This window comes from Giraffa tippelskirchi, chromosome 8 (genome assembly GCF_054371585.1).
Source record: "Giraffa tippelskirchi isolate mGirTip1 chromosome 8, T2T-mGirTip1v1.2.pri, whole genome shotgun sequence".
Lineage (NCBI taxonomy): Eukaryota > Metazoa > Chordata > Mammalia > Artiodactyla > Giraffidae > Giraffa > Giraffa tippelskirchi.
The window spans coordinates 159688600-159696644 of NC_137282.1; the positions used below are offsets into that span (position 1 = coordinate 159688600).

The 8045-nt window shown below is 42.5% G+C and overlaps 1 long non-coding RNA gene across 5 annotated transcripts in view; it reads right to left on the bottom strand.

The window, feature by feature from the left end:
* Positions 1-8045, bottom strand: part of LOC145518748 (uncharacterized) — a 228610-nt gene that overhangs the window by 219852 nt on the left and 713 nt on the right. For 3 of the 5 annotated variants that reach the window (XR_014063252.1, XR_014063256.1, XR_014063249.1), the window contains exon 2: positions 4560-4717. The exons of 1 other annotated variant lie outside the window; for it this stretch is intronic. This is a non-coding gene — a long non-coding RNA (uncharacterized LOC145518748). Of the gene's footprint in view, positions 1-4559; positions 4718-7915; positions 7980-8045 lie in introns of those variants that run through there. One more of the 5 variants, XR_014063248.1, reaches the window with a different exon arrangement.

Consider the following 8045-nt stretch of genomic DNA (forward strand, 5'->3'; position numbering starts at 1 on the left):
GGAGTAGAATTAGAATGAATGGGTAGAAATTATAGTAAAACACACTTTAGTTCAATAAAAGGAAGACTCTTCTAATGATTGTTGTTGCTGTTCAGTCGCTAAGTCACGTTCGACTCTGTGATCCCAAGGACTGTAGCACTCCAGGCTTCCCTGTCCGTCACTATCTCCTGGGGTTTGCTCAGACTCATGTCCATTGAGTCGGTGATGCCATCCAACCTATTATCCTCTGTCATGCCCTTCTCCTGCTGTTTTCAGTCTGTGCCAGCATCAAAGTCTTTTCCAGTGAGTCAGCTCTTCGTATCAAGTGGCCAAAGGATTGGAGCTTCAGCTTCAGCATGAGTCCTTCTAATGGATATTCAGGGCTGATTTCCTTTAGGATTGATTGGTTTGATCTCCTTGCAGTCCAAGAGACTCTCAAGAGTCTTCTCCAATACAACAGTCTGAAAGCATCAATTCTTCAGTGCTCAGCCTTCTCTATGGTCCAAGTCTCACATCCAAACACGACTACTGGAAAAACCATAACTTTGACTATACACACCTTTGTCAGCAATGTGATGTCTTTGCTTTTTAATATACTGTCTAGGTTTGCCATAGCTTTCCTTCCAAGGAGCAAGTGTCTCTTAATTTCATGGCTGAAGTAACCATCCACAGTGATTCTGGAGCCCAAGAAAATAAAATCTGTCACTGCTTCCACTTTTTCCCCTTCTATCTGCCATGAAGTGATGTTTAATCTAAAAAACTAAAACCCACTGATCTATAAGAGCAACCTTCCTATCATTCAAACATATGCTCTGAGACTACCTGCCCTCAATGTCAAAGAAGAAATTCAAACTGGACCAGATGACTCTAAACCCCCTCTGTACATTCTAGGACTCTTATACTATCAGTTCAGTTCAGTTGCTCATTCGTGTCCAGCTCTTTTCGACCCCATGGGCTACAGCACGTCAGGCTTCCCTGTCCATCACCAACTCCCGGAGCTTACTCAAACTCATGTCCATCGAGTCGGTGATGCCATCCAACCATCTTATCCTCTGTCATCCCTTTCTCCTCCTGCCCTCAATCTTTCCCAGCATAAGGGTCTTTTCCAGTGAGTCAGCTCTTTGCATCAAGTGGCCAAAGTCTTGGAACTTCAGCTTCAGCATCAGTTCTTCCAATGAATATTCAGGACTGATTTCCTTTAGGATTGACTGGCTGGATCTCCTTGTAGTCCAAGGGACTCTCAAGAGTCTTCTCCAACACCACAGTTCAAAAGCATCAATTCTTCAGGGCTCAGCTTTCTCTGTAGTCCAAATCATACATCCATACGTGATTACTGGAAAAACCACAGCTTTGACTAGATGGACCTTTGTTAGCAAAGTAGTATCTCTGCTTTTTAATACACTGTCTAGGTTGGTCAGAACTTTACTTCCAAGGAGCAAGCATCTTTTGATTTCATGGCTGCTGTCACCATCTGCAGTGATTTGGGAGCCCAAGAAAATAAAATCTCTCACTGATTCCATTGTTTCCTCATTATTTGCCATGAAATGATGGGACCGGATGCCATGATCTTAGTTTTTTGAATGTTGAGCTTTAAGCCAGCTTTTTCACTCTCCTCTTTCACTTTCATCAAGAGGCTCTTTAGTTTCTCTTCACTTTCTGCCATAAGAGTGGTATCATCTGCATATCTGAAGTTTTTGATATTTCTCCCCACAGTCTTGATTCCAGCTTGTGCTTCTTCCAGCCCAGCATTTCTCATGATGTACTCTGCATATAAGTTAAATAAACAGGGTGACAATACACAGCCTTGACATACTCCTTTCCAGATTTGGAACCAGTCTGTTGTTCCATGTCCGGTTCTAACTATAGCTACTTGACCTACATAGAGATTTCTCAGGAGGCTAGTAAGGTGGTCTGGTATTCCCATCTCTTGAAGAATTTTCCATAGTATAGAAGAATTTTCTATAATATAAGCCTTAACAAAATACACATTTAAAACTTTCCTACTAAAAAGATTTTTGAGACATAATAATGAGATAAACATTCATAAGAAAAGATTTCTGTCAACCTTCTTATGCTGTTGGAAATTTGATTATGAAGAAGATGAAATTTTCAAATGCCTGTTTTTATCATTACAAAAAGAGTGTGTCTATTGTCAGAATCTAAATTCTGTCCTCTATTCATGAAATATTGATTTCAGAGCTAAAGAGGTTTTAATTGAATGTTTTACCATGAGGTATATTTTCTAATATCTTTTGTTTCTGGAAATAATAAACTTCTGCACTTAATTAACCTTTTAAACCTCATATAAAGTAGAAAATAATCTTTCGAAAATAGCAGCAACGGCCTTCAAAATGTGAATGGATAAACTGTGGTACATTCATACAGTAGAATATGATTCACCAATAAAAAGAAGTGAGTTATCAAGACATGAAGAGAGCTGAAAGAACTTTAAATGCATACTGCTAAACAAAATAAGTCAATCTGAAAAGGCTACATACTGTATATTTCAACCATATGACTTCTGGAAAAAGCCAAACGATGAAGACAGTAGAAGATCAGGGGTTGCCAGGGAAACGTGGGGAGAGAGGGATGGATGACTAGGTGAAGCGCCGGGGATTTTTAGGGCAGTAAAACTACTCTGTACGATACTTTTTTAATTCCAGAAAAGATATATTTTTCCTGATCTAGTCAATAAGTGTTGGTTAAAGGAATTAACATTCTAGAGAAAATGAATTTATTCCACATTATGAAATGTCAGTTTTCTGATTCATCACTATTGTTCACATACCATGAACCTTTAATCACACAATATGACCTTTCTACAAGACTGCTTAGTATTCCTGTCTTCTCCTTCTTCTGTGCCAACATCTATTTTAAATTTTTTTTTTAATTGCAGGATAACTGTCTTACCATGTCATGTTAGTTTCTGCTGTACAACAACATGAATCAGCTCTAAGTATACATACAGCCCCTCCCTCAAGAGCCTCCCTCCCTGCCCCATCCCAAACCTGTAGGTCATCACAAAACTCCAAGCTGAGCTCCCTGTACCATATAGCAGCTTCCCACTAGCCATCTATTTTACACATGGTAGTGTATATATGCGGAGAAGGCAATGGCACCCCACTCCAGTACTCTTGCCTGGAAAATGCCATGGACAGAGGAGCCTGGTAGGCTGCAGTCCATGGAGTCGCTAAGAGTCGGACACGACTGAGCGACTTCACTTTCACTTTTCACTTTCATGCACTGGAGAAGGAAATGGCAACCCACTCCAGTGTTCTTGCCTGGAGAATCCAGGAACTGGGGAGCCCAGTGGGCTTCCGTCTATGGGGTCACACAAAGTTGGACACGACTGAAGCGACTTAGCAGCAGCAGCAGCAGTGTATATATGTGCTTCCTTGGTGGCTCAGTAGTAAAAAATCCACCTGCAATGCTGGAGACGTGGGTTCAATTCCTGGGTCAGAAAGATCACCCGAAGAAGGAAATCACTACCCACTCCAGTATTCTTGTCTGGGAAACCCCGTAAACAGAGGAGCCTGGTGGGTTACAGTCCAGAGGGTTGCAAAAGAGTCAGACATGCCTTCACAATACAACAACAAAGTATATATACAAGAGTGCTCCTCTCTCTATTTCATCCACCCTCTTCCCCTGCCTGCTGTGTCCACAAGTCCATTCTCTACGACTGTGTCTATTCCTGCCATGCAAATAGGTTCATCTGTACCATTTTTCTAGATTCTATATACATATGCATTAATATACAATGTTCACTTTTCTCTTCCTGACTTACTTCACTCTGTATGACAGACTCTAGTTTCATCCACATCACTACAACTGACCCAATTTTGTCCCTTTTTATATTTTGTCACCAGTATGTTTGGGCTAAATTTTTAAAATACTAACATGAATTTTTAATACTAACTAAATTTTTAATACTAACAGGCACTGTAATTCCAATATTAATCATACATATCCATAGTTAAATATTGATATGGGGTCCACAACTGGTTCTCATGGTGAGCCCTGAGTTGACAGCTGGCTGATCATAACGGTTAAAAAAATAAAATCCCCCATCTTTAGGAGTACCACTGCCCCTTTCCCATTTAAATGCCAGAGCGACCAGGAAGACGAATGATTCATCTTCTACCCATGACAGGTAAGAAGCGCCTTAGTAGCCCCGATGGCAAGCACACAGGGAGAGACCCCTGTTGGCATCTGACTGGTGAGCAACAACCATCCCAGAGACCTGAGAGGCTTCAGCTTAGACTTTCTTCTTACACAAAACTTCCTAGCTTGGTTTCCCCCCAAAGCATCACCTAAGACAACTACTCGTGTGTGGCCAGGTCATTGGGAGATGACCCTAGTTAGAAGCAGGAAGAGGATGAGGAGAAAGACATAGAAGATGGTATGAGAGCGTATTAGCGAAGTTGGTGCTGTAGGCGATCGGAGCTCCACTTCCCCAGGACCTCTTAAGAAGCACAGAGAACGGTCTTACCAACCTGTCTTGCTAAAGGAGGCGAGACAAGAACCCTTATCCACGGGCTACTGTCACCTGGTTGAAGGCGGACCCAGGAGTGTTAACTCACCAACGCTTCAGAGGCGTGCAGGGCATGAGCTGAGCTAGCGCTGGCCGCAGGGGCTGGCAAAGTCACAAGAGCTCCGGGCAGCCTGGCAAACGCAGAGGAGAAGCCGTCGGGGAGGAGAGGGGAAGCTTGTGTAAGACTGTTCCCCGGCAAGTCAGACGCTAGAAAGGATGCCAAGAATACGGGTCAGGACACTGAAGGCTTTTGACACACAGAACAATGAATTTCTTAGACGTTATAACCAATTCACAGCTGCACATCTTTAATGTTGTCAGACCACAAGGGTTCTCACAGGGTAAATGGGCGGCAGTGTTCCGGAGTCAGGATTGGTTAAATGCCTCCTCCGTAACAAGTACGACTCCAGATTGTTTCTCACACAGTTCACACTTGACCTGTGAAAATATGTCGCTAACTGTGTTACTCTGCCAAGACTGCCGTAATAAAATACCACGGGTCGGTGGCTTAAACCACAGGATTTATTCCCTCGCATTCCCAGAGGCTCGACGTTCAAGATAAAGTGCCGTCTTCACGTGGTCTTCCCTCAAAGTGCCGTCTTCACGTGGTCTTCCCTCCGTCTGTGTCTGTATCCACGATTCCTCTTTTTATGGGGTGACCAGTCAAACTGGATTCAAGTCCACCCTCTTGACTTCATTTTAACTTAATTACATCTTTAAAGACCATATCTTCAAATACAGTCCCATTCTAGGGTACTAGAGGATAGGACTTCAACATAGGAATTTTGTGGGACACACAACATGGCCCGTGACATTGACTTTTACATTAAAAAAGTATTTATAATATTTAATTGAAGTACTGCTCATTTAATATAAAAGTTACCCTGACTAAGAGACACAGATGCATGGAACAATTTTATGGACTCTGAGGGAGAAGGTGAGGGTGGGACGTTCTGGGGGAATAGCATTGAAACATGTATATTATCGTATGTGAAACAGAACACCATTCCATGTTCGATGCATGAGACAAGGGCTCAGGGCCGGGGCAATGGGATGACCCAGAGGGATGGGATGGGGAGGGAGGTGGGTGGGGGGTCCAGGAAGGGGAATACATGTAAACCCATGGCTGATTCATGTCAATGTATGGCAAAAACTATTACAATATTGTAAAGTAATTAGCCCCCAACTAAAATAAATAAATTTTATTAAAAAAAAAAAAAAGTTACCCTGGATTCCTAAAGAGTAACTCCTATAATAATATTTTCTGATTATCAAAAAGGCAAAGTCATGCTTATCTTCATGATTAGGATTATGAAAATTACTGGTGACTAGTACACACTTACATATTTATATAATTTATTTTATTTCTTGTTTGATTGATAAAGTGATTTAAAACCTTATGGCAAAGAATTAAATAAACATAACTTTATAATGAAGCAGTGTCACAGTTGAAATTGGGACAATTTTAGAAAATGAAACTGTTTGATTTTCTTCTTTCTTCATACATAAGAAATACCTTTGGACTTACAGGGACATTTAATCCAGTTGGTTATTTTGTGCTGTATTATTTTCTTTGTCTTTCAGGTACAGGAGAAATTTTTAAATGTGTGTGCACCACTGATGCTTTATTTAAACATTTAATTCTTTGTTATTTTCAGTATTTTCTTTTTCATGACTTAAATTCAACTGTTCTCTAAAGGTATTTCCTGGTCAGTCTGGAATTGACAGTATCTGATGGACACATTCTAGGAAGGCTAGGATTTGCCAGTAAAGAGGGGAAGATAAAGCAGCCTTGATGAGGCAAAGTGAATTTTCACAGATGTGCCGCTAGCAGTTTCCCATTTCGGTTGCACTTTTAGAGGCTGGCGCTAGGAATGGCTGCAGACTCGAGGACCGCCCTGTCCAGCGTCTTTGTTTCGCTGACTCTGTCCGACTGCCCCCCCTTCCCCTTCCCCCTTTCTGAACAGCCCCCCATTCACCCGATGGGAATCCTCCTCATCCTTTAGATTCTGCCTTCTAAAGGAAGCTTTCACAAACCACTCCAGCCAATATTTTATGTCTCCTGAATTTCCTTATTACTATCCTCACACTCATTTGGCACTGAGTCATTCGCTCACCATGTAATTACTGAGTGCAGCCTGTGGGCTAAGCACTCTGCTCTAGATGATGGCATCAGAGCTGTGAATAAATCAGACCAAAGTCCTGCTCTCATGGGACATTTCAGCAGAGCCAAAGAGGTGAGATCCAACCAGTCCATCCTAAAGGAAATCAGTCCTGAATATTCATTGGAAGACTGATGCTGAAGCTGAAACGCCAATACTTTGGCCACCTGATACGAAGAACTGACTCATCTGAAAAGACCCTGATGCAGGGAAAGACTGAAGGCTGGAGGAGAAGGGGATGACAGAGGATAAGATGGTTGGATGGCATCACCGGCTCAATGGACATGAGTCTGAGTAAACTCTGGGAGTTGGTGATGGACAGGGAGGCCTGGAGTGCTGCAGTCCACGGGGTCACAAAGAGTCGGACACAACGGAGCGACTGAACTGAACTGAAAGAGGTGAGGGAGATATAAATGTCACGTGTGGGAAGTCATCAATCACAAATGCTATGTAGTCACACGAAGCTGAGTAAGGACAATGTGTGAGTATGTGTGTGTGTGTGGGTGGTTGGGGCGGGTGGCGGTTAGTTCTCCTGGATGAAGCAGTCCGGGAAGAACTCTCAGACCAAGGTACATTTGAGCAGCTACATTGGAAAGTGAGGGCACTCATTCTGTGGGTAGCTGGGAAGGCAGTGGTCCATGCAGAAGGAACAGTGAGTCCCGAGGGCTGCTGCCCAGGGTGGCTGGACAGGGTTAGATGGGCTTTAAATAGCAGCTGTGGATGTGGTTCATCCAGATCGAGTTTTCTTCCTGGGAGGAACTTTTGAACTTAGAAAGTAAAGCTTTTGAATTTGAATCTGAGTAAAATGGGTTCTGAGCAGAGGAATGTTCTGTCACAGTTTCTAAAAGGATCGTTCCAGCTGCTGAAGGGAACTGGGATGTAGAGAAATAAAGGGGAAGCAGAAAGACTGGCTAGAAGACACTGCAATTGTCCAAGTACAAGTAGATGGTAACTCAGGACATCTCTTGTCAGTTGTTTCATGCCAACATTTACCCTTTCCTGCGTATCTCTAACTCCTTGAGGTCAGAGAGCTTACATTTCTAATTTATGGATTATGTGCATGACCCATGCTGTATACATGCCTAACAGCAGACTTAAATCTACATTATCCAAGGAACATAATGGCATCATTGGAAGCCTGTCATTTACTACTTCTTGAGGACATTTAAATTGTCTAAGCCATTGTCAACATTTGTAAAATTCAACCTAACACGTATTGAATGGAAACGCCTAGCAGACCCACCACTTACAACAGGAGATGCCCGCTGTTCTTCAGTATAAACCTTCATCGTCCGCCCTATACAAAATTCAAACGCTGCTCCCTGAACAATGCCTGTGAAACTCTGAAAGCTGCACACAACTGGACTGCAACC